Below are 25375 nucleotides of genomic sequence, written 5' to 3'. Positions count from 1 at the left end.
TGAATCAGGGCCAACTGTGGAACTGAGAGTCCTCCGAATTAATTAAGGTGCAGAGTATTTTTATGACAGAGCAAGTAATAAAAGCGTGAAGTCCAGATGTAGGTTACTAAAACTCCATCATGACCACAGCAGTTGATTAGGATAGAGGCATGTTTTTCAGGGGAAAGTTACTTGGTTAGATTGGTGATCTTGGAGATAATAACAAGCAGAGCAAGTTTGACTCAGTTTTAGTATCAGTTTTAGATGATCCGCAGTCAGTGTGTGTCCCTGTAGCCTGGAGCCTGTCTAAGCCACACCACACTGGCCAGTGCTGGCTTCTGGGAAGCTCTCAAATGTTAGTTCTCACTACAGCTGGCCGTGGTGCCCTGGGTAAGTCTTTTCGCCTCTCTGGGGTGGTATCTGTTATTTTGCAGCGTTGCTGGATGTAGGACTTTGTGGGGTTGTGGGTTATGGACTATTAGCTAGACCATAAAGTTCCTAGGTCAGCCCTTGAAGTGGAAGGGACTCAGTGACTGTCTGCTCTGGCCTTCCTTCCCTGCCTGTTTCTGCATCCACAAGGTTCCAATGCTCCCTCCTAGAACACCTTGTGCTTAGATCTTCGCCAAATGCAATTCATCTCATCTCAAATGAATGAAGCCCAGCACCACGTTCCTACAGCCCTCTCTGCCCCTGGCCTCCCTGGGCTCTGCTGCTCTTGGCCATATCTAGTCTTGTCCGGTCTCTGCTTCTTTGACAGGGTGGAAAATTAGTGTTTGGGTGAGCATGCTGTCTTGTCACTGTGAGGTCACACAGTTCTTGCATGAGGATGTTTTCTCTTCCCTATACCCACATAGACCTCAAACTTTGGGTAGATACACAGAGGCCATGTACCCACAGCCTCCGGTGAGTTCTTTGCTTCAGGTAGTTCACAACCCATTCTTTACACTCTTGGGGATGACTTAGGGTAGAAGAGGGTCCCAGGTGACACTGAGAAGGCACAGATTCAGACTTGCCTGTTACAGTCATTCCTGGTATAATGATTGATGCTGTTACTCTCTCACTCCCAAAGTGTCCTGGTGTCCTGGTGCAGCAGACAAGTCTCCTGGTCCCCTCCCTCCAGGTGACACTTGCCTCTTTCATCTATAGGTCCTCACTATTTCATCTGCACCTGACCTCTTATGTCTCCTTCTAGAACGTACCTGCCTCACCCACAGGCCTGTGCTGCACACCCACCTCTGCAGGACTGGGAGCCTGCTGACAATGTGCTTTGAGGTGACTGTGAGTGGATGGCTCTGGTCCCTTTACTGTGCTTCCAGTAAAAACAGTGGCACTCTCAGAGCTGTGTGGAGCCCGTTGGCCAGACACTGAGCTCTGGGAAGGGAGAACCACTGGTGGTATAGCGCCTTCAAAATGTTCTTGCCAAGGCCATGGGGCTGTGACAATGGCTCTGTCACATACATAGTCAGGAAAGGTAGACACTGATTCATACTTACTTAAAGATCTAAGAATGTCAAGCCCTCTGTTAAGGTTTGGATACGAGGTGTCCCCCAGAAGCTCAGGTGAGACAGTACAAGGAGGCTTTAGAGGTGAAGTGATTGGGTTGTGGGAACCTTGAACCCAATCAGTGCATGAACCCCCTGGTGGGGATTAGCTGGGTGCCAACTCAAGGTGGTAAGGTGTGGCTGGAGGAGGTGGGCACTGGGGGCCTGGCTTTGGGGTTTATATTTCATATTTGGTGAGTGGAGGCTCTCTCTGCTTTGTGGTAGCCATATCTGAAGCTGCTTCACTTGCCACACTCTTCCGCCATGATATCTTGCCTCATTTCAGGCTCCAAAGAATGGAGGCTGCTGTCTATGGACTGAGACCTCTGAGACTGTGAGCCCCAAATGAACTTTTCCCCCTAAAATTGTTCATATCAAGTCCTTCAGTCATAGCAATGAAAAAGCTGACAATCTAGTGAGACTACTTCTTTTAGGACTCAGTTCTAAAGATACACTCTAGAAGGCATACGTGTTAGATACCAAGGTATTCGCAAAACGTTATTTAATCATCAACAGTTAGAACATGCTCCGAATACCCAACATTATGAGATGAGATTAAAATTATGCTATAGGCATAAGGAGAAATATTATTTAGCCTTTAAAATTATATTTATGGGGCACAGCAGCACATACCTATAACTCCAGCTATTTGGAACACAGAAATTGTGAGTTAGAGATCATCCTGGGCAACAGAGGCAACATAAAGATCTTGTCTCAAAAACATAGGTACCTATGAATGTTTCTAAGGATATAAAGAATTGTGATATATTATAAAATGAAAAAAAGATACGAAGCTACATATCCAGTATGAGTTTTTTTAACTCTTTAATTTTGATGAAATATACATATAAAAATATAAAATTTACCATTTTAATAATTTTTTAAAATATATTTTATTTTTTAGTTGTAGTTGGATACAATACCTTTATTTTATTTACTTATTTTTTTTATGTGGTGCTGAGGATTGAACCCAGGGCCTCACACGTGATAGGTGAGCAATCTACCACTGAGCCACAACCCCAGCCCCAATTTTAATTATTTTTAAGTGTAGAATTCAGTGGCATTAAGTAACTTACAGTATACTGTTACCATCAATACTATTTCCAGAATTTTTTCATTAACTCTAACAGAACAACTTCATACATGAATAGATGAAATTTTTACCCCTTTTATGCTGTTCTATATTATCTATTAATCAATAAGCAAATTAACTTAAGCCTTGTTTTTTAAAAAGGCTCTTACTTTGTTGCCTAGGCTGCCTCAGCCTCCCAAGCAGCTGGGAGAGCAGAGGAGCACCTCTGCGCTGGAACCTTCTCATTTAAAGCATTTAAAATGCTGTTGGAAGGGAGGAACCGCACCTGAATCTTCAGCCACATCTTAAGCACTGCTGTTTCGCACCTCCTGCAATACTGTCTTTTCTTCTCTCCACATTCTGTTTTGGTGCTTTTAGTTGTGCACAGGGGCAGATTTGTAACATTTCAACCTCCTCTGCTACTTGGTGGAGACTTGGGGTGCTGGTATTGCTGCAGTGAAGCTTGTCAAGAGTGAGGAAGGGTAGTTCAGATTTCTGTCATCAACTCTCGGATGTTTGCACACACTCAATGTGGTGACTTGTTTACCTTTCATCTTTGCCTTCCCCAAGATCAGCTTCAGGAAGCAGCCTGGTGTCTATCTCCTTCATGGCCATGTGGGCCCAGGGGAGGCTTTTAGTAAACGTCTGTTGAAGAGTGATATTGGAGCTGGGTGTGGTGGTTCAGGCCTGTGCTCCCAGCTACTCAGAGGCCAAGGCAGGCCGAGCCACTTAGGAAGACGCTGTCTCAAAATAAAATTAAAAGGGCTAGAGGCGTAGCTTAGAGGTAGAGCACCCCCAAGTTGAATCCCTGCTATTGCCAGAAAATAGAAGATGGCAATGGAAACTTGATGTCTATTTTAGGTACAAAGAGTGTTTTTTCCCTTTTGATCAAATGTCTGATATACAATTTCTGTACTCTGTGAGTCTCAGTGGGTCTCTTCACTCATCTCTTCATTGTACAAATACTCATCAAACACTTAGTGTAGCAGGCCCTGTGCTTGACCCTAGGGACACTGTAAGTTTAGGTTCACATCTTGACTTTCCAGTCACATTTTGGATACTGGAAATTGAACCCAGGGGAGCTAACCACTGGGCTACTATATCTTCTTTTTCTTTTCTTTTCTTTTTCTTTTTTTTTTTTTTAGCTCTTGCTAAGTTGCTTAGGGTCCAGTTAACTTGCTGAGGCTGCCCTTGAACTTGTGATCCTCCTGCCTTAGCTCCTGAGTAGCTGGGTTTACAGGAAAGGCCACCATGCCCGGCTGCAATCACAGTTGATTGCTGTCAATGATCACAGAGCTCTGCAGCTTCTCTATTTTCTCTTTTCCAGCCAGTACTGCTGAGGAGGCTCTGGTCTCATGGCAAGTCAGGGGCCAACAGCTATTTTCTCCTCCTCCTCCTACTCTTCTGAGCACCTGTGCCTTCCACAGCCTTGGGATGTAACTGCCCTTTGGCTCAGGTGATTGGCTGAAGGGTAGATCCTTGACCAGAACCTGCCCAGTCAGATGCCCTCACCGAGGTGCTCTGGGCTTGGAGCAGTGAGGTCAGGAGACTGGGGTCAAAGCCAGGCACTGGTGTCACTACTAAGGAAAACACACAACCTGTGTGCACAAAAAGATTGACAGCAGCGCCGGCCAGAGCAGAGAAAATGGAGACTGGAAGTACAGGAGGCCACCTCTGGCTCACGGGACCCCTCAGCCCTGTCGGGGCAGAACTGCCTCCCTTAGGTTTCCTGCAGATCCCCAGCTCCTGGGAATAGACCTCCCTTTACCTAATCAGGTCAGTTCAACTCTTCAAGAATGAACAGGAGCCAGGTGTAATGGCACATGGGACTCCCGCTACTCTGGAGGCTGAGACGGGCAGATTGCTTGAGCCCAGGAGTTCAGAAGCAGCCTGGGCAACCTGATGAGATTCTGTCTCTTTAAAAAATAAATAAACAACAGGAACATTTTTCAGGGAGAATGTGATTTGATTTACGGTCTAGTTGTTGGAATCCCAGAACCAAACACATGCAGAGTGTAAAATAAGTGAGTACTTGTAATTCCTTTGTGTCTCCATCTTCTCACCACGGAGGTCTACATCAGAACTTGTGCTGGGAGAACCACCTTGATGGGGAGGTAAGGTCAATGAATTCCTCTCCCACTGGTCCTAACTTCATCCTGTGGCTTCTATTCCTCAAGTTCTCGTGGTCCTTGGAGAGAGATGAAGGTGCCCACCAACTGCACAATTCCATTCAATCCACCATCACTTAGAGCCTCGGTTACACGCTCTCAGAGGTCAAGCCTTCTGGTTGGCTCCGTGGGTTTATATTTCAGTCTTTCACCTGCTCCTGCCTGTAGCACCCACTCTAGGCTAGCACCCAGATTATTCAATGGTGGATGTCATCCATCTTCATTGTCCAAGATGGCAGCTAACAAACTCATGTAGCTCTTGAGCACTCAGAATGTGTCTGGCATGACTTAGAAATAGAACTTTTAATTGTACTTCATTTTAGCTAGTTTAAACCTACATAACCGTGCCTGGCTGCTTGACCCCATATTGGAGACTGCAGCTTTGGCCATAACTGCACACAGTGACATCAGATGTACAAAGAGCAGCACACCCAACAGCACTTGCATTTGGAGGACAACCCGAGCTCACCAGGATTACAGTCCCCTTTCAACCTGGCCTTTCAAGAACTGTGTTCTCAGGGCAAGATTCTGGGACCGGAAATTCCTTGGAAAGCCTGTCAACTCAGCACTTCAGGAGCAAGTGGGAACGTCTCCCCAGGCCACAGGCTGAGCCTCCTCAGCTTCGCCCTCCGGTTGGAAGAAAGCGCCCCTGTGACTCCCCAGTGAGGTGCCATTCATTGCCAGTGTCTGAGAGCCACCCGATGACATAATTTCAACTTTAAAACCACTTTTTCATGCGGCTGGACAAAGGCAATTCTTTTTGCTCATAAAAACCAAACCCCTCATTATACTAAATCAACTCTTCATCTGCCCATTAGCTTTTGTGAAGTGCACGCTGACCTGCACCATGGGTCTGGGAAGTTGCTGAGCCGCAGATTTGAGGCAAATGGGAGGTACGTGTGACACTATCCTGCCTCTGTGAAGTCACCCAGGACACCTCCCATTGACATCACTGAGCACGGCTCACACAGAGCCGCCTTGTGGCCCACTGACCCGCAGGTGCAGACGGCTGGATGCACACGTGCCCCCAGGAAGTGGAGGTTGCCATGTCCTGACCCCACCCCGGCCACAGCAGCCTGCACGTGTGCACTCCACCATCCAGCGGGCCGGCAGGGCAGTGCTGGGAGTGGGACGCTGGGACCCAGCCCTGGCCCTGCATACTCAGCGAGCCCCATCCATCCGATTGGAAGGCGGATTGGAATGACTGACTGAGCTCCTGGGATCGACAGCCTGACTTTCTCCAGATCCAAAGATGAAGCAAAGGGAGATAAAGGTAGGTGCCCAGGGAGGGGCGCGGTAGAGGTGAGCAGGAGCTGGCTCCTAGCTCCCAAGCAGAGCTGTGCTTTCGGCACTTTGCAGATGCCACCTCAGGACCCACCTTCACCAGGAAGCCAGGACAGGTTCCAGCTCCAGCGATGTTGCCAGGGGGCTCTTCTCTGGAAAGAGCTTTGGTTTTGGGGCAGATGGGCTTGGGTTTGAACCCCAGCTTCTCCATTGAAACAGTGTGTAACCTTGGACAAATCTCAGCTCGGACAGAGCCTGTTTCTTTAGGTGTAAAACGGGATGACAATTCCCGTCTTAAAGGGGCTTTGCTTCTTTGCTTCCTTAGTTTCTGCCTTCAACACACACAAAGACATTTTAAAATAGTAGCGGTAGCTGGCAGAGCTGATACTTCAGTGTGAGGCCCCTGCTGGTTACTTAAATATTGAAAGAATCCCGCATTCCTGAGCCCTGTGACAGTGACATGCTCTGCCCCAGGGGACCCTTCCTCCCTCCTTCCCTCCCTCCCCTTCTCAGTAACTAAAAATCTCCCCCCTGCTTCTCAGGGCACCTGGGGGACCAGCATCCACCTCGTTGGCTGGCGTCTGTGTAATATCACTGGTTATTATGATTTTTTTAACCGATAGGCTTTATTTTTTAGAGAAGTTTTAGGTTTTCAGGAAAATTGATCAGAAAATTCATGTACACCATCCCCACCCTGGTTTCCCCTACTATTTCCATCCTGCATCGGGGTGGTACCTCTGTTACGATGGATAGGCCTGAATTGAAATACCAATGCTGTGCGGTCTTATTAACTAACGTTCATGATTTATATTAGCATTCACTTTTGTGTTACACATTTATTAACTATTTTAAATGTCACTCTTGGCATCAATGAGGGCTAACACTCATTGAGTTGGTGCTGTGGTTTGGATCTGAGTGTCCCTCATATTCTCAGAGTCATAGACTTGACACTGTTGGTAAGAGGAGGAGACTTTAGGGGGTGGGGCCTAGCGGGAGGAAGTTAGGTCATTGTGGGTGTGTCCTGAGGGATGTTGGGACCTTCCTGTCTCTATTGCCTGGCTGTCATGAGGTGATAGCTTTGTTCCACCATGAGCTTCTACTATGATGTTCTGCCTTATCACAGACCCAAAGCCATAGGACCGACTAACAACCATGGGCTGGGACTTCTGAAACCATCGGACAAAATAAATCTTTCCTTCTTTTAAGTTGACTTATCGGAGGTATTTTGTCACAGTGTCATGGCCAAGGGAAGCCAACACAGAGGCTCTGTTCCAGACATAGGCTGTTGCTCTTGTGTCCCACAATTTCTCATTTAACTCCCGTGTTTTATTTTAATGAAAGAGAGAATATGAAAATGTCGTTTGTTTGAACAGCCCAGGCAAGTTTGCTGCCCCAAACATGGACAGTCCTAGTTAAACATCAGAATCACTTGAGGCGCTTTTTAAAATATGCTGGTGCCCAGGTGCCAACTCAGACCATCCCAACAGAAACTGATCTGGAGATGGTGTCCAGGCGCGGCTCTCAAAGTCCCCAAGGTGAGCCTGACTTCTGTTGAAAGAAGAACTACTTCTGTTCCAATTCAGGTGCTGGGTCCAGCGGTGTCACAGCGGTGGTGGGGAAACAGCATCAGGTCCCAGAGAGTGAGTGCAGGGGGTTGCTGCAGAAGGACTGTCCCAGAGCAGCAATCCTGGTGTTTGGGACTCCAGGGGCTTCTGGGAGAAGGTGGCGAGCAATGTCACATGACTCTGGTCTCAGAGCTTTCCCATCTCTAGTAGCCCCCACATGATGGGGAAGCCCTCTCTCTAGAGCTGTATGTTCTGATGTTTTAAAAAACATAAATATGTGTGAGCTCACCATTTCTGTATCATAAGTTTATAGAAGAGAGATGTTTACTTTCACTCTCCATATTCCTGCACTTAACATTTTTCAGGAGAAGGGTGTGTTATCCTCATTTATCTGACATTTCCTGCAGTTCACCACTAGGTCTGGATGGGGAGGGGGCTATTCTGAGTTGGCGGTGGGTTTAGGCGTTCCTCAACCTAGTATTGCTTTTGTCACAGAGAACAACAATCAGGTCTTGGAAGAAGTTGTGCCCAAAGCCACAAGGCTCCGCTTCCCACGCTCCCTGCCGTTCACGTCCACCCAGAGCCTTCCAGCCTGTGAAATGTGTTCTTGGCTGGTCTTCTTTCTCCTTTGGCACAGCCAAGACGACAGGCCTGAAGCTCAGGGGCATCTTACGGTCCCAGTGGAACGGCCCGCTGGGAATCCAGGCCTGATTCTAGGTGGTAGAACAGACATACTTCCCTCAACCTCAGTCTGCAGAGCAAGCACCTGGGGGTCACAATAGAATCTACAATAAAGGGTAAGGAGAGGTGGCTGTCCAGCTCCACAGGCCCTGAGTCCTAGACAGTCCTTGGGACGGCTTCAGCAGGAATGACCAGGCACTGAGGCGTTTGCTGCCTCCAGCGACACCCAGCTCTGCTCCTTTCAAAGTATGTGGCCAGCTTTCCCATCTGACTCATCCGCTGTGGGCAGTGGACAGGGGCTTCATTGTATTCTCCTCTTCTCCCCACCCCGCCTCTCAAGGCCAAGGGGAGAATGGCCTGGGAGGCTGAGAGGCCAAGAGGCCCAGGACACCAGGGGAGGCTGGCAAGGGCCCCCAAAGCCTTCTTTAGGCCCCAGCACCGGCCCTGGATCCCAGGAGGCTTCCGCTCCCACAGCGGGCTGACAGTGAGAACTCTGGACCTCAGTGGACAGAGCCCCCTGGACAGAGATGGCACAGCTATTCTCAGCAGTGGGGCACCAGTAGGAGCAAGTGGGATAAGATCTGGGGAAGTCTCGGATGCCCCTGCTGTTAGGGACTCATGGGTACCCAGCGGCTGGTGGGGGTAGGAAAAACCAGGTGTCACTGGTGTTCTGGGACCCTTGTACTTGTTTATTCCACAGTGTCCTCTTTCAAATCCATGAGTGGGTTTGTGGGCTATGGGGCGACTAGTTCCCTTTAGTAGCAGCGTTTCCATAGTAAAATACACCCGCTTTCAGATGACCAGCTCCCAAACCAAACCTGGGAATGCAGTCCACCCTTCCTAGTTCCAGAAGTGGGGTGTTCAGATGCTCCACAGGAGAGTGAGGCAGTGGTCAGACCCATGTGGCCACACCCAGCTCTGTCTGCCCTCTGAGGGTGGTGAGATGGACACATCGCCCTCCAACCAGTATCAGCCCTGGGGTTCATGGAGGTGCCCTCCCCGTTTACTGCATTGCTGGAATGACCATGGGACCTGGGAAGACCCCACACGTCCCACCAGAAGGAGCCCTCTCCGCAAGGAGGAGCAGCCCTTCCCCTGCGTTGCATCCCCTCCGCATGTGATGAATGGCAGAGTGGACAGTGTGTGCAGGTGTGGTCAGCAGGTGCACCTGAATCAGGGAGAGAAGACCTGGGCCTGCTGCCGTGACATCCCAGTTTGACAGTGCATGAGCACACATAGCGTAAAGCCTACCTGTTTAAAGTGTGCAGCTCAGTGGCGTGGATTACATTCAGTCCCTCCACCAGCACCACTTTCTACTTCCATAGTAGAAAGGAAACTCGTAACCATTGAGCCGCCTGGCAGATTTAATAACGGGGATCTCTTTGACAAAAAGGAACACGGGCATCCTGACCCCTGGGGCTAAACACCTTACTATGGGCAGACACACCCACCACCCTGCCTGACAAACTGAGCCCTGGCAGAAACCCTCGGTAGGCGTGGCCTGCACAGGGTCAGCTTTTCAGAAGAGACAGAGCCCTCCATGGCCTCCCCAGGAATCCAACCGTGAGAGAATGACTCTGTGAATCACGGGACCCCCACAGCCTGGAATTGTACACGGTCTTCAAAGAACGCGCCAGGACTACAGAGGAAGTTTACAACGCAAGGTTTAACATAGAAAGCAGAGCACTACATAATGCAGTTTGGGCCCAAGTGTGTTGAAAAAAGAAGCCGGGGATAGAGAATGGGATATTGGAAGGGAAGGCACGAACGTGAACAGTTTTGGGGGCACTGCTGCTGCCCTCCCTCCTGGGTTAGAAGCACTGGCCCTGACCTCCTGCATGGCCCCAGGCTGCAAGGGAGGGTGTTCCCTGTCACCCCCAAGAGCTCAGCAAATGCTACTTATCCCTAAGATTGCCCCAGATGGTGGCATTTCAGATGATCTAAATTTTTCATGGCATATTTCTCCATATTTTCCAAATTTTCTGTAATAAGCAAGTTCCAGCTCTTAAGATCATGAATAATAAATGTGACTTTTAAAAATGAGAGGGGGACGCTTTGCTTCTTTGGGGTCTGCACTTCTACCGATTTTTCTTCCCCCCAGCGCTTGGGACGGAGCCCAGGGCCTCACACATGACCACCCATCTGCACTCCCTGCCCTGGGCCCTGAGCCCCTAAGCCAGGTGGAGGAGGAGCCACCAGGCCCCAGAGGGGAGAGGCCGACAGTGGTCAGACAGCACTGGTGATGAGCCAGTTGTATGATGGGACCTGGATTCCGTGCTGGACACCAGGCCACACACCCAGAGCCCTTGTCCTATGCAGTGGCACTCTCTGATAGTCATGGCAGTGAAGAAGTCTAATTCCCTCCAGTGGAAGGATTGCCTGACCCGAATATGGAGGTCCTCATGGCCGTCTAGGCACACGTATGTAGCAAACATATATGTGATTCTGCTACCGCGTGAATAAGAAAGGCGCACGGCAAGGCAGCCAGCCCAGGGAACAGGAGGACAAACACCCAGGGCCAGACTTGGGTGGAGGTGGCCAAGGCCTAAGCAACCAGCTGGGGCATGCCAGGCGAGTCTGTGAGGAGCAGAAGACCAGAGGAGGCCACAGGGGTGCCAAGCTTGCCCCCAGCTCATGGTTCCTAGGGCTGAGGAACCCACAGCCACACCAGGGACAGAAGTGAATGAAAACGAGTCTGGATGGAGGAGGGAGGAGAAGCCCGGGGTCACGGGCTGGGCCATGGAGCATGGGGGACGCTTCCATGTTGTGTAACCATTCTTTCTCTTTAAGGAGATAATCCAACCCCAAATCTCTCAAATTTGTCATGCCTGAGAAAAGCCAATCGTTCAGGCCATGTGACTGGCTGCAAGTACCTGTCCCTCACCCAGCAGGACAGGGGAGGGAACGCTTCTGTCCCTGAGGCTGGGCCAGTAGAGCCACATTGTCAGGTGCAGGGTAGAATCTTGGGAGCCCTGGGCTGTGCGGCTCCGAGGCCTGTCACCCGCTAAGTCCAACCCTCTGCTTTAACGAGGAGAGATCTGAGTCACTGGATTTGAAAGAGACAGTGTGACATACCACAGAGGGTGACCCAGTCCCAAAAGCTGCCACATGGATGGCGAGCAGCGGTCATGGCCCACTTGGGTGTTGTAATGACCTGAACGCGGTTCGGCGGTGTCTCCGAGGGTCTGAGCCAGGATTCTGGCAGAGGCAACCAAGGGAAGATGGCCAGTGCTGGGCCGAGGGGCTGGCGGCCACCTGGGGAGGGAGAGCAGCCTCTGACAGGTGCGGGCCTTGAAGGGCTGCTCTGCGCGGTGGGGTCATTTGATCCTATGACCGCCCCTTCTCCTCATGAGGAAACTGAGGCAGGGAGAGGCTGGGGCTTGCCCAGGATTAACCACAGCCCAGACCAGAATTCAGACTGGGCTCTGACTTCACAGCTACGCGGGAGGAGAGGGTGCAGCAATGGGGCCAGGCCAGCGCCTCAGGCCCAAGGGAAAGTGGGTTCCAGCGAGAGCCGCCGAGCAGGGACAGGTGCTGTGGCGGACAGGAGAGCTGCGTGCTGGGCAGCCCGGGTCTCTGGAGGAATGAGGCCCTTTGGGAAACTTGCACAGCACAGACCTCCTTGGAGAGGACTCAGGAGTAGTGCGTCCAGCCACAGAGGCTGCTGGCCCAGCCAGGCTCACAGGAACAGGAAAGCTCTTTTCTCTCCTAGCAATGTCCTCTGGAAATGCCACCATGGGATCAATAACCCTTCCTGCCACCCAGTGGGGTCCAGGTATCAGCTGGTTGGGTGGCAGGAGTCCTCATCTTTGAGCCAGAACTTGTTTGGCATCCTGGTTCTGCGGAGTGACCTTGGATGTGCCACTTCACCTCCTGAGCCTCAGCTCTCCTCATCCGTCAAATGCCGGTAACGATAGTCTCTTGGGGGTTGCAATATGAATTCATTTCCAGGAATTGGCACAGGCCCAAAAGCCATCGGCACCGTGCTTAGCCACAGCCCAGGCATGGTTGTATCCGAATGTGAGGAGAAAAGGAGGTCGCTGTGTTGCAGGAGCTTGGATCTGAGAAGTGGGCTTGCAGGCCTTGCTCGGCTCGCCTGAAGACAGTCCAGCACCCAGGGGCGAGCGCCAGCAGTCAGCGTAAGTAACACCCCATAACGCCTGTAAGCCCTCAACAGGTACTTAACACGGGCGCTGCAATTGATCGAGGGCTCCTCATCAATCCTGCCCGGGGGCTGGGGGAGGCCTGAGACAGGCGTTTTGCGGTCTTGTTCAGACTTAGCTACTAACTGCTTTGGGGCCTTCGGCAAATTACTTAACTTCTCAATGTCTCGCTCTCCTTATCTGTAAAATGGGGATAATAATACTTACCTACCTCACGGGGCTTGTTGCAAGAATTAATTAAAGTTTATGAAGTGCTTTGAGATTCCCGGATAAAAGGCCCTGCAAAAGTACAAAGTATTATTATCATAATCCAGCAGGCTATAAAAGATAATTTTGCAGGAAAAGGCAAAAATTTAATTTCTATACAAGCAGAAACAAAGGCAGATATAGTCATAGAAAGTTTAAAAAAAAAGTCTAGAAGATAATTTATATAATTTTTAAAAATTATAACGTGTCTTCTCCCTACCAATAATCAATGCAGCTCAGTAATTACAGATTGCAGTCATCGGCCAGCAAAGAAGTGGCTCTGTGTGTCGGGCCCTGGTTAGGGACTCTCATGAGTTACCTCCTGGACTCACATGCTGAGATACATATGGTCACCCCAGCTGCAGGGAGAGGACAGAGGCCAGCCCTGAGCCCAGGATTCCTTGCATTCTGAGGAGGGCTCTGTGACATTCGGATTCTCCTGGACGGTTGTCCTTAGGCAGATTTCAGTTGTCACTAGAAGGAATACCCAAGGGAAAGGCACAGACAACGCTGTTTGGAGGGAAAATGAATCGCTGGTCTCTGCATTCTAGTTCACGTTCAAACAGCCATCTCTCCAAGAAGCCCCCACCCTGTATCCCTAGGCTTCTTTCTTCCTAAGGGAAAGGAGAGGTGGTCTGCACCTGGCTCTGAACTGTGCCGAGAGCATCAATTACTTTCTTTTAAGAAACAATCCATAGGTGATAAATAGATAGATAGCACCTTCGGGGGAAGAGCCCTGTATATAGAAAAGCTTGGGGTTGCTGGTCCCTTTCATCCCCCTGGAAGCTGCAGCCTGTGTTTAATTAAGTCCCTGGCAGGGGAGGAGTCACAGCGAGGCCTGTATCTAGGACCGTTCTCTCATGGGGGCAGAGCGACAGAGTGAGGTGACCATGGCCTTGGCCTTGAAGGAGGCCTGGTGGGCTCCAGCGCCTCCCCGTTTGCTGGGAGATTTGGCGAACACTCTAGCCGAGCTCTTGAGTAAGGCAGGAGAAGCGCCTGACCCGGGAGAGGGGCGCGGTTCTCACTGTCCTTTGGTCTATTCAACGCACACAGAAAAGGGGCATGCGCGGCCGGCAGAACAGCAGAACAGTCATGTGATTTCACCACTTACCTAATAAAGATTCTAAAACACACTCACACTCGAAAACTATAGCACAACGCGAGTGGGCAGCAGCAGGAAAGAAAAGGCTCTGTTTGTCTTGCTCACTCCCGGGTCCTGTGCTTCTGGAGAGGTCCTGCTCCGTGTGACTGACAGATACGGGGACAGGGGACATACAAGGGCAAACCTGAAGGCAGGGTCCTCTGAGAGTTGGCTACTGATGTGGACGCTGGGGTCACAGCCTACTGCAGCTTCCTCATGCAGCCTCAAAAGGGGGGGAGAGCCAGAAATTTCTGGTCATTTTCCCTACGTAGAAGCCCACTCTTCAAGCCTCATCTTTGCCACTTGTTCTCTGTGATTTCCGTAGGATCTGAATTGCTCTGGGTGTTTTCTTACCTAGAAAACAAGGATGCACCACAGAGTGTCCTGAGAACCATAAGTCAAGGTATGATCAGCTGCCCAGATGTGGAAGTCCTTGCCAGGGACTGCAATCCCCACCCAGGGCTGGTACTTTGTCACATGCTTTATTATTGATTCCCATGAGACAGCTGTAAGGTAAAATGTCAGGAGCTTAATTTTTACCTTCAACTTTTAGGAAATAACTTCCTGACAAAGTTCCTTTTTATGAAAGAGAGGAGACGTCTGTAAGAGTCAAACACATAGATGGAATCGTTCCCTTAGTATTGAAAGTGCACCATGCAACCCTCTGGCAGGGATCTGAGCAAAAAGCTCGAGTTTCAAGAAACCTGCTGAGGGCTGGGGATACAGCTCAGATGGTAGAGTGCTTGCTTCACATGCACAAGGCCCTGGGTTCAATCCCCATCTCCACCAAAAAAAAAAAAAAAAAAAGAAAGAAAGAAAGAAAGAAACCTGGGGATAGGAAGAACCCAAGAGACTCTGTTATGGCCCACGAGTGCCAGGGCAGGTGACTAACCCAAGGAGAAGCCTGGAGACCAGGCTTGTGTGGGCACTCAGGATAGGCCCCATGCCCCATGTCCACATCCTCTGCAGGGACAGGTCCCAAGGAGGAACTGACACAGACATGGGAGAGGAAGGAAATCTAGGCTTCTCCATTCTTGGAAGGTGAGGAGTTGCAAAAGCTGAGTCTTAGCACTAAGCAAGGCTTTAGAGAAGGTCAAGTCCTCCAGAGGAGAAACCCTGAGACTCAGAGAGGGGGGCTTTCCCAAGGTTGCCCCAAAGGAGGGAACACACTTGCTCCGTGGAAGGTCAGTTTCCTTTTTGCATTTCCCTTAAATATGAGTTTGGAGGCCTCCCTGAGCCTGGCTTCTCATCTGCAAAACCAGCTTGTGAAAAGGCGCAAGTAGTGGTAGGAGTGGGAATTCAGGCTGGGGCTACACAGGGAGGGACCACAGTGGAGGGGAGCAGTGGCAGCAGTGTCCAGGAGGGGCCAGGCCAAGGCCTCGGGCACTCTCACTTCCAGGCCTTCTTCAGGAGATGCCTGGGGCAGGCTGTCGAGGGCTGGGAAATTCTTGGGAGAAACCTTTCACCTGCCACTGGGGCCTTTCAGCTCCTTCCACGGGCTCAGGCAGCTGGGTAGTGCCCAGCCCTGAGCTGAGGGAGCCCCCAGCCCAAGGAGGACCTGAGCAGGGGTGAGGACACCTGCCAGGGTTCCCAACCCTTTCCTCCCCCAGCACCCGGCATTCTGCCTTTGACTGAGCGACGCGCAAGCTTTGTGCTGCTACATCCTAAATGTGCCATGTTGGATAAAACAGTGGCTGCCACCCATACAGCACCACTGTGTGTCTGGACACACTCGTGGCCAGTTCCCAAGCAATCTCCCAACCTCGCAAGGAGATCTGCAGAATGGGACCACGACTCACAGAGGAAGACCCCGAGGCTCAGCCTGACCAGGTAGCTTGCCTTAGGCCACTCGGCAGGGCGATGGTCTCTGGCTCCACGCTCATGTCTCCCTGGCCCCTGGCCCCACGCACACACACTCTGCAGCCCTCTGGGAAGAACCCTGCCTCTAACCCCCAAAGGCAGAGCCTGGAGGTTTGGTTGCTCTCTGTTGGGGAGGTGGCTACGGGAAGGCACCTCAACTCCAGACTCTTGCTTGTGGCGGGGACTGTTGCACTGAGGTTGCTTCCGCCATTTCTACTCCCGGTCTCAGGGCCTGTGGCTGGCCTGTGGCTCTGGATGAGGTCTTTGGGAGCCTCTGGCCCTCTGCCTGGGCTGGCGAGAGGGCTGCACAGCGTTCCGCTGAGGCAGGCTGGGAGGCACCTCTCTCAGTGGGCCTGGAGGCATGAGTCCTTTTGATCTCAGTGGAAAGTGGCCTGGGCAGGGCCTGTGGCCTCCCAGACCCAAGTGCTGTGTGCAGTGAGCAAGATGAGACTCAGCCTCAGCATTCTCCCCCGTCACAACAAAAGGGTTGCCATGCTCAACTTCGTGGTGGAGGAGGACCTCCATATTCTGCTACGGAGGAGGTGACTTCCGAGACGTTCGAGCCAGTGCATGGGAAGCCTGTTACTTTCATGACTTAAAATAAATATACAAGATCTATTCATTCTCTTAATATATGAATATACTCAGAAGATCTATCTGCTCATCTGGCATGGGGAAACAATGGAAGGGAAAAGCAAACATTCATGTTGAGAGGGCTCCTGCAGGACCAGGGTGGGGCACCCATGTGGATGTCAGATTCCTCTGAATGTGCCTGGCTTGACTGTGACATCTTGGAACTGTGCTCATATTTTGCACAATTTAAAAAGCAAAGGCAACAACAGAGAACAGGCAATTTAAAAAAAATTAAAGACATGCATCTTAAATGCGCTGGACACTGTAAGCACCAGAGAACTGATTCCACTGACTTTCAAACAGTAACTGGACACCACATCCATGTGCCACACACATCCTAAGGACAAAGAGCTGTGAGGAGTCATAGCTGCTGTGGCAGTTGGTGGCTCTGTTCCCAGGACACAGTTGTGGAGTCCCTGGTGGTGTGTGGTGCGTGGGATGCAGTAGGAGGCCAGGTGTCCAGTCAGAGGGGGGAGGCGCAGACTGAGCACCGCACCCGAGACTGGGAAGGAAACCTTGCGCAGGGAACTGCAAGTCTCTGAGCTGCAGGGACCCTGCAGAGGGACCTCAGAGGACCTGCAGAGGGAGGCTCAGAGGACCTCTACTGGGCTCCCCCAGACCCCTAACTCTTTGCCTCCTCTGCTGCCGGTTTGTGGTCTCTCGGCTGCAGTTGGTTTGGGTTGGAAGGACATCTTCTTGGGTGGAAACAGCCTGTCTGGATGACCTGGTAGAGGTGGTCGTTTCCTGTCCCTCAGGGCTGACAGGTCACAGTTCTGGAAACAGAAGTGTGGACTCAGGTAGCTGATGAACCCCAGTTCACTGGGCTTTGCGAGTCACAGCAGCGGGGCAGCTGACCACCAATTGTCCTGAAGTCAGACTGTGTCCTGTTTTGACCCTGCCTCTGGACTTTGCCCTTGACCCCCTGACTATGCCAGAGTTAACTATTTCACAATGTTGTGAATCATGAAACGTCCCAATCTCGTGAGGTGGGACTGAGGGGAGAAGGATGCTGGGCGAACAACCCTGGGACGCCTGGGCCACTATGGGCTGGAGAGTGGCCTGGCCCAACTGACCCCAAGTCTCATGCACAACCCGTGGGGTCCCTAGCATGGAGAGAAAGGCTTTCTGGCACTTTCTAAGTGTATGAGATGGGTTTGAGTAAATTCCACTAATAGCAAAAGGTCCTTATAGCGGGTTGGATTCTCATGCCCTGGGAAGGGCCCCAGTGCTGGTCCCAAAGTGCAGACTCAGTGTCATTAGCTCCCATGTGTCTCACCGACTCTCCACCACACTGAAGGGACAGGCATTCTCCTTATGTCCTAGGGGAGCCCAGCCGCTCTGAAGGATGGAACAGCCTGCATGAAGTCCCATGAGTGACCAAGCTGAGAGTCCAAGCCCAGGAGACACAGCTCCAGAATAGGCTGCAATATTACAAATTAGTCATGAAGAAACATGACTTGAATCTCCATTTTAACAATGTCACATGGGAAGAAGACAGCAACTTGCTAGAGGAGGAGAATATTCTCTAACCAAGGACACTTACAAATGGAAGATACAGGCAGCAAATTCTGCGTAAAGCCAAAGAAGAGATGTTGCTGGCCTAACCTGGTGGCTCTCAGCTGGGGACCATTTTGGCTTCCCAGGGGACAGTTGGGAAATGTCTGAAGATGGTCCTGGCTGTCACAATGGTTGCCACAACTGGCATTTAGTGAGTAGAGGCTGGAGTGCGGCCACTCATCTCACAGTGTGCAACATGGCCCCCAATGTCCAGGTGCTGAGCCTGAAAAGGCTGCTGCAGCCCGGACCCCGGAGGAGGCCCCCCACCCCTTCAGCCACTCACTGCCCCTTGAGCAGGCTCCCCGCACCCCTAGTTTCCGAGGCAGGGGCATAGCCGGCTGTTCTTGAGGTTTTCCAGCGCGGCTCCATCGGCTCCAGGCTCCATGGTGCAGACCAGTTAGAGGAGAGGGGCCTCTTTCATCTCTCCAGGAGGGTGGCTGCTGGGAGCACCACGTGGTGCCAATTATTCAAATGGGCTTCTCCTCAGAGAATCCACTCTCCTCTGAACTTCAAACATCTTGACCAATACTAATTTAGCAGAGAGCATCTTAGGGAGATTATATCTGCTTCCAAACCAATTAGTTTAACTCTGGGCAAGTTTACCAAACATTCTTCTTTGATCAAAGAATTTTTTTTTTTTTTTTTTGCACAGGGTGTGATGTTCTCCCCAATGTGTTCCTTTGACATTGATTTATGGACCAGAAAGGGGAAGCCCATCCTGTTTGGGGAGACGGGATCCACATTTCAGAGTCAGACTTAAAAGACTGCATTTCTAACATTTTCAGAACGGGCTGTTCTGGGTCCGCTGCTTCCAAGACTTGATACAGAGATAAGAAGTGTTTTCGGGTTTTAGGGGAGCCACACCGGAGATCCAGGAGCATTCCAAGACAGAATCCCAGTCTCAGTTTCCGCCAAGGAAAAAGGATGCTGAGGCCCTTTGGGTTCAGGACAAAATGGCAGCCACAGCAAGGTCAGCTGTGTGGTGGCCACTGTTTGAGTCCCTCCCCATTCTCTGAGTGACCTGACCATCGTTAGGGGCTGGCGATGCCGCAGCTGAAGCAGAGGCCATCTTGGTCCTATAGGTTTGATGGTCTAGTGGGTGGGACACACAACTCAACAATTACAGTGCACATGGCCAGTGGCGGGTGATGGTCAGGCCCTGCATGCCCTGGTCTGTCCTGTCTACTGCTGGAGGGTCCTGACCCCCTCCCCCTTCCCTCTTCTGAACATTTGTACATACTCCTTTCTCAGGGCGTCCAGACTCGACGGCACTGTCTACCCACCTGGGAAGCCATCCCTATCCTGAGGCTGACCTGGGTGTCCTGCCTGCCCTCTGAGTGACCGGGACTCTGGGCACAGTCCTTCTTTGGCTTTTCTTATTCCCCTCTCTGCCCCTCGGTGTGAGCTCCTGCAGGTGGGCCCCGGGCTCTTTGTCTGCGCATCCCATCCTCAGAAGTCATTCACACACGTGGGACGGATGACAGCGAGAGAATGAAGTCTGGGGGAAAGGACCAGGCCAACAGGTAGGAATGGTGACGGAAGGCTGAGGCGACGCGGGAGCCCCCCCACCTGGAGCCTTGTGATGGCCGGGTCTCTGTCCCCGCAGAGCAATGCTGACCGCATCCCATCAAGTAAGTCGATATTCCTCTCCCATCATGAAAGGCTCTTTTTGTGGGAATGAGTCGGCACAGGAGCGCGTGGGCGTGTGCCCCACACACCACCCCCCAGAAACCAGGATGCCTGTGCCTTCCTGTAAGCAGTGATGAGGAGGGTGCAGCCTTCCTTTCCCCTCCTGGCTGCTGACCCCCTCCTGACCCTGCAGCTATGTAATGGTGGAAAAATGAAGAGGTGGGGGCGCAGAGAGGGGGGAGGACCGTGTTTATCCAGCACAGGTAGGGGCTCTCCCTCCGCCAAAGAACACTATTTAAAGGTCATAAACTGTGTGCTGGTGGAATGTTCTGTGAGTTTCCATTGAAATCCAACTGAAATCTTTATGAACAGAGCAACGGATTCTCTTCTCCTTGAAGCAGGAGGAATGAGTTCCTCTGGTCATGGGAAAGAGGGATTTGAGCTAACGCAAGAGCCATGTGCCAGCCTTCCCAGGGATTCTCCACCGCTTGATTCAAGTTGCTATTTGAATTTTGAACCGGAGCGACCATGACATAGGAGTTCTGGGCCCCAAACCCCAGGAGATAATCTCATCTGGAAACACTTCTGAGTTTCCCTTTGCTTTCAAGATGACCAAGTGACCTGCAAATCTGCGCTGTAGCATATGATATTAAGGTTGAATTGAGGGGCACTTTACCAACCAGCTACATCTCCAGTCCTTTTTATTTTTTATTTAGAGACAGAGTCTGGCTACGTCGCAGAAGCTGGTCTTGAACTTGCAATTCTCCCGCCTTAGCCTTCCGAGTCACTGGAAGGCATGAGTCACTGCATCCAACAAATTCTACTCTTTGTAAGTTGATGATCTCAGGGATTTTGTTACACTGACTGATAGCTGACTAACAGAGTTGCCTTTGCCAGCCTTGGGGAGGTGTCTGTGTTATTATTACTATTTAGCATCAGAAGGAATCTGTCCCCATACAGGATGCACTGGGAGTTGCCCCCAGACCCCAGAATCAGGTTCTCAATCATTAGCCTGATTAGGAGAAAGGGCAAGGACAAGGGACACGTGGCATTCCTCCTACATGGTCCTCCTGACCACAGCAGGGAGGTGCTGTTGTCCATATGTTGGTCCTTGGGGACACAATTGTCTTCATGCTCCCTGCAGCCCCTCATCTGGGCTGGTGAGCTCCTGCCTGTCCTTCCAGGCTCTGGTCTGTCACTACAAAGCTTCTCACGGTCCATTGCTGTAAATGCTTGCTCCCTCCCCAATTCCCCAGCATCTGGTGGCCGGTACCACTTTCACCATCTCAGGTGGCTATACAGCCCCCTGTGTCTTCAACTGGCCTGTGAGTGTTGGGGATGGGGCCTTCATCTTCCTTCTCTTGGGGGCTCCAAGTACCAAGCCAGTCCCCAGATTTCCGGAGTGGTTGAGCTTGAAACCCAGCTCACCAGCCTCCTCTCCGCTACGAACTGTCTGACCAGGGAGAGCATTTCACAGTCTCCATCAGAACATGACCCCCCCGTGGTGTTGTTCCTGCTAAATCAGATGGTGCTTGTAGGGCAGAAGGTGGTGATGACTGTTGTTAGTAGGTAGTGACCATGAAATGGAGCAAGGAGGGAACAACTTGATATGTGTAAGGGACAGAAACCTATTCAAATAATGGAGTGAAGTAGTTACTTAAAAGCTACAGGTGAAAAAAAAAAAAAACTCAATCGTTTGAAGTTCTTTCTAGGAAGAAGGAAGGGGAGTCTCTTCTCCTGTCCCTTGAATCTGGGCTGGCATCCTCAATTGCTTTGACTATTTAAACATGGAAGATGTGACACCGTGAGCTCTACGTTCAGACATTAGGAGGCTTCACAGTTTCTGCTCTGGAGCTGGGAACCCTTCCGCCACCATGAAGGTGAGTCGGAGCTAGTCTGTGGGGAGACAAGGGACCTCAGACTCGTGAGTGGCCCTGAGTGTAGAATAGCTCAGGTCTCCAGGTGGCTCCAGATGTGCTCCTGGCACAGCCCAGAGGGGTCACCTGGCTGAAACAAGCTCAAGTCACTGACACACAGAATCATGAGTTACATCAAATGACCATCGTAAACCACTATATTTGGAAGACGTTTGTTACACAGCAACAGATACCTGGTGCACAGGGCGAGCTCGAGAAAACCCATCTCAGTCCGTGGAACAGGGCCAGGTGCTAGGAGGTCACTGGAGGGGTCCGGGGGCTATTCTCTTGCCTTCTCTCTGGGACACGTGGTGGATCAGTGGTAGAGCTCTGCCTAGCATGTGTGAGGCCCTGTGGAAACAGGGTAATTCTATTTACTAGTTTGAATCATGTTAAACACAAGCTTATCAGTGTGTGTCTCCTGGTTTCCACTTGGCAAATATCAGAGGAAAAGCTCATGCTGTATCTTTATTACCAAATGTGGCAAGTCTCACTGGGCTCCCTGGGCCTGCGCCAGGCGCACAGCAGATCACTCTTCTCTTTGGATTATTTTTCATTAGGGGGTAGTAATTTTTTTTTCCTACTATGCCTCCAGGCTGCATCCCGAAAACGTCTATGCTAACTACCTCCCGAGGCCTCCCAGCTCACATAATGTTGCACGAGCATATGTAAGTTTTTAATAAATAATACCATTTACAAGAGAAGATCATACCATAGAGTTTTTTGCACCCTACTTTTCTTGAAGAAGCAACAGCCACCACTCTGATTTCTTCTCACTGGTGACTACACCGTAGTCAAGGAGTTACTGCACCTTAGTCACCCCCTTACCGACAGGCTTTGCATTTTCCCACAGTTGCCCAGGGCGGCAGTTCTTACAGATGTGAGTCTTCCACACTGATGCTCTGTGTCTATGCTTCAGGGTCCCAGGAGAGGAATCATTGCTGGGCTAAAAGAAATTATGTATTATTTTAATAGATGTTGCCAGATGGCCTCTCCATAAGCTGTAACCAGGAACTAGGTACTCATTTCCCCAAGAGCAAAATATGTCATCGCTGTTTCTAAACTTTGCTAGTTTTATAGTTGCAAATAATCATCTCACGTCTATTTAAAATTGCATTTCCTTTACCACTGGCGTGTTTGAGAACCTTGGCAAATTTTTATTAGTCACTTGGATAGCCTCTTGTGTGAATTGTCTATGTCCTTGGTGGTATGTAAAATTGGGTGATTGTCCCATCAGTTTGGAAGAACTCTTTGTATACCATCAATAATAAGTCACTATCTGAACTCTGAATTAGAAACATATGTAATCTGTATATTGTTTTTTAATACCAGTATATTTTAAAATTATTTTTAAACAACAAAAATTTGATATCATATTACATAACAGGACTTTGCGTCAGAAACAAACAAACAAAAAAATCAATCTTTGCATTCAAAGTCACCATTTCCAAATCCATCCACTGATCTCCTTCCTCCATATGAGCTCCTTCTTGTGGTGTGGGGGCAATTTCAACAAAACAGAGTCATTATTTTCTGTGCACCTCCCAACAGAGAATTATAGTTATTTTCCACAAAGAAAGCCTAATAGGAGTTTGTTTTCTTTTCCTTCTTCTTCTTTTTTTCTTATGAGATCAGAAATTTATTAAGAACCCTCCCTGCTATCCCAGAAGTGTGGGAGGCAGGACAGAGAAGAGAGGGCAGGGGGGAGTGTCCCAGGTGTCTGATGCCTCTGGCAGGTGGGGCAGAGGGGACCCCTGGTCTCCAGGTGGGTCCAGATGGGCTCCTGGCTGGAAGCCAGTTTGCACACCTTTCTCCTGTCGCTGCTTGGTGCCCCCTGACCAGAGCCCACACGGTGACTTCAGGGTCCGTGGCACTGGGGTCCTTGGGCTGGCTCTGCCGCAGCTCTCCATTTTCACCGGAGCCACTTTGTTTCTGAGTGCAGGGCCTGTCTTTGGGGCCAGCCCACAGAAATATGGCCTACAGCAAGGTAGGTGTGAGTGCAGGTGGCGACCCTCCAGTCACCTGCTGACAGCCTTGCTGATGTCACGGGTGCAGGCTGTGGGTGCACGGGGTGGCCCTGGGGAGAGTGAGTTTTCCTCTGACCATGTACCCGGGGGACTTGCTGCGGTCTGTGTCCCACACACCGCTGATCCTCAGGAGCTGAATGTGGGGGCCACAGGGACATGCTGGGGGACTCTGCTGTAGTAGGGTGTCCCTGCATGCAGGCAGTAGTATGGAAGGCAGACAGGCTTTCCTGCTGCCCTCTGCCCTGTGCTCAGCCTCCTCAGACAGCTGATGCTCACAGGGCAGGAAGGGGCAGGTGTGACGGGCGGCTCCTGGCACCCCTCTCTGGGTGGAGGGGGAAGTGGAAGGATCTGCTGGGCGTGGGCAAGGCCCAAGCTCCAGATGCACAGGCTTCACCTAGAACATGCAGCCTGGCCCTGGGCGACCTGGTGCTGGAGTGTGAGGCAGGCAGCCTTCCCTCATCAGACTTTCTGTTTACCAGAGATATCCAGGCAAGTATGGGTAATAACCCATGTCCCATAGGATTGTCATTTGTGATTGAGAAGTGGCTCACTAGGATTACCAGGTGGATGTTCCTCACCCTGGCTCAGTCATGGGGGTGCTCCAGGATTTGATCTACTGTGGGCCTCTGCATGGGGTCCATCGTAGTACTTGATTGACGGGGCTTCGTGCTTCGGTGGAAACAGGAGAGGGAGTGTGTGGTGGATGCAGGGCCTGCCCTTCAGCTGCCAAGCAGGGGTCCCTTTAAATAGGCAGCACCCCATGACTATAAAGTTCAGAATGACAACCAGGCCCCATATGTCCACACGGGAAAGGGGCATGCTCATATTCTTCCTACTGAAAGATTTCTGGGTCAAGTGTGGGGGATGTCTCAGAACCTGTCCATCTTCTGCCAACTGTGAATCTATGGCTTAAGCCAAAGTCAACAAGTCTGATGTTTCCTCTGGCATCCACCAGGGTATTCTCTGGCTTCGGGTCTCTGTGCACAACGCCCTTCTCCAGGCAGTAGCCCACAGCCACGTGATCTGCCCTAACACTCTCCTCCTATGTGCCACCAGCCTCCAGGATGTGGTGCCATAGCTGTCCCCCACCTGCACGCTCCATCATGAAGTCGATATTTTCCATGTTTCAATAACTTGAAAGAGCTGGATCACATTTGTGTGTTCCGTGGTCTCCATTATATCCAGTTCGGATATGATGGGAGAAGTTCTGCTCTACCTTTGGCAGGACGTTCATGGCCACCTCTGTCCTGTATGGAGAGGGAGACTCGTCTCACCTGGACAAGGCAGTCCTGTCCAGTGTTCCTCAGCACTCTAGGAAGATCTGTGATGGTGGCCTCAGAGCAGGAGTAGACTGGCCTCCTGCCACAGTTCACTACTCTGACTCCTCCTAAACCCCTAACAGTCTATCTGTGAGTCCTACAGGTCGCACCCAGAGCTCCCTACCTGTAGACAAAAACCAGCCAAGCAGGGCCTTACACAGCTGGAGTTTGAGCCTCCCTCACAACGGTGGCTTGTGAGGTCAGAGCAAGGGATGGCCCAGTCGCGCCTGCACGTAACACCCAGTGGTCATCTCACTTTGGGGCTGCCAGGGCCTTTTCCACTTTCATAATAAGAACAAGAAGGGACTCTACTGCTCCAGTGGGTTGGAGACTGGTATTTACTTGTTTAGAAATAAAAATTCATAGATCATTTCAGTGGTCTTTTCATTTGTTGTCTGAAGATCTGTAATAACTTCTGGCTTTTAAAGACCTCATCATATTTACATTCAAGGTATTCAGTTCCTTTTACGTTAACTCAAAATGATTGGTGCTCAGAAGGATGGTGGCTCTTCCCACATCATAATACTATAACAAAAGCTGCATTCCTTAAGACACTGTAAGGTGTGGTATTAACCCCTGTGGGGTGGAAGGAAG

The 25375-nt window shown here is 50.8% G+C and overlaps 1 long non-coding RNA gene across 1 annotated transcript; it reads left to right on the top strand.

Annotated features, from left to right (window-relative positions):
- Window positions 1–12838: 12838 nt before the first annotated feature.
- Window positions 12839–25079, top strand: LOC144369462 (uncharacterized). The gene is made up of 3 exons (XR_013429257.1): window positions 12839–20348; window positions 21222–21399; window positions 22031–25079. It is a non-coding gene; the product is annotated as an uncharacterized LOC144369462 (long non-coding RNA).
- Window positions 25080–25375: the final 296 nt, after the last annotated feature.

This window comes from Ictidomys tridecemlineatus, chromosome 12, assembly GCF_052094955.1.
Source record: "Ictidomys tridecemlineatus isolate mIctTri1 chromosome 12, mIctTri1.hap1, whole genome shotgun sequence".
NCBI classification, from domain to species: Eukaryota; Metazoa; Chordata; class Mammalia; order Rodentia; family Sciuridae; genus Ictidomys; species Ictidomys tridecemlineatus.
Note: the sequence above shows the minus strand (reverse complement) of the source record. Positions and strands in the feature narration are given on the sequence as shown.